This window comes from Theropithecus gelada, chromosome 5, assembly GCF_003255815.1.
Source record: "Theropithecus gelada isolate Dixy chromosome 5, Tgel_1.0, whole genome shotgun sequence".
In the NCBI taxonomy this organism is placed as follows: Eukaryota; Metazoa; Chordata; class Mammalia; order Primates; family Cercopithecidae; genus Theropithecus; species Theropithecus gelada.
In genome coordinates, this window is record NC_037672.1 from 128,299,174 (window position 1) to 128,300,472 (window position 1,299).

General features: G+C 41.6%; 1 pseudogene across 1 annotated transcript; it reads left to right on the top strand.

Annotated features, from left to right (window-relative positions):
- The first annotated feature begins 308 nt into the window (after positions 1-308).
- Positions 309-1,006, top strand: LOC112624705 (annotated as a pseudogene). Its single transcript, XR_003119463.1, has one exon. The product of XR_003119463.1 is annotated as a barrier-to-autointegration factor pseudogene (transcript).
- Positions 1,007-1,299: the final 293 nt, after the last annotated feature.

Sequence of the window (1,299 nt, forward strand, 5' to 3'; positions counted from 1 at the left end):
AGCCTCATGGTAAACACAAAGGAAAAATATTCATCAGAAACATAAAACGAAAATAGAAATGATTCAAAGCAAACTAGAGACATATATCAAACCACAAAGAAATGCAACAAGGGAGGAAGTAAGAAATAACACATTTGTAAAACAACCAGTAAACAACAAACAAAAAGGCAACAGTGAGTCTTTACTTATTAATAATTACTTTGAATGTAAATGAATTAAATTATCCAATATAAAGATAGAGTGACTAAATGGATAAAAAAGCAAGATCTTCAGCACCATAGGAAAAGTATTAAAAAAAACCCCGAGGAGGAACCGTTACGGGAACTGAAGCTGCCAATTAAGCCTGATCAAGATGACAACCTCCCAAAAGCACCGAGACTTCGTGGCAGAGCCCATGGGGGAGAAGCCAGTGGGGAGCCTGGCTGGGATTGGTGAAGTCCTGGGCAAGAAGCTGGAGGAGAGGGGCTTTGACAAGGCCTATGTTGTCCTTGGCCAGTTTCTGGTGCTAAAGAAAGATGAAGATTTCTTCCGGGAATGGCTGAAGGACACGTGTGGCGCCAACGCCAAGCAGTCCCGGGACTGCTTCGGATGCCTTCGAGAGTGGTGCGACGCCTTCTTGTGATGCTCTCTGGGAAGCTCTCAATCCCCAGCCCTCATCCAGAGTTTGCAGCCGAGTAGGGACTCCTCCCCTGCCCTTTACGAAGGAAAAGATTGCTATTGTCGTACTCACCTCCGACGTACTCCAGGGTCGTTTGGGAGTTTTCTCTCCTAACCATTTCAACTTTTTTGGATTCTCGCTCTTGCATGCCTCCCCCGCCCTTTTTCCCTTGCCAGTTCCCTGGTGAGAGTTACCAGCTTTCCTGAATGGATTCCTGGCCCCGTCCCTCACCCCCCACCCTCACTTTCAGTCCGTTTGATACCATTTGGCTCCTTTTTGGGCAGAACAGTCACTGTCCTTGTAAAGTTTTTTAGATCAATATAGTCAGTGGCTTTCAAAAAAAAAAAACAAAACCCAAAATAGCAAAAACACAAACAAAACCAAAACCAAACCAAATCACAGGATCCAAATATACACTCACTAGCTACAAGAGACTTACTTTCCTTTTATGGATACACACAGATGGAAAGTGAAGAGAGGAAAAAAGTTATTTTCTGCAAATGGAAACAAAAAAATAGAACTAACTATATTAATGTCAGAAAAAAAGGAAATTTAAAAAGAAAACATGAGACAAAGATATTATATAATGATAAATGGGTCAATTCATTAAGAGGATATAACAATTGTAAGTATACACATAC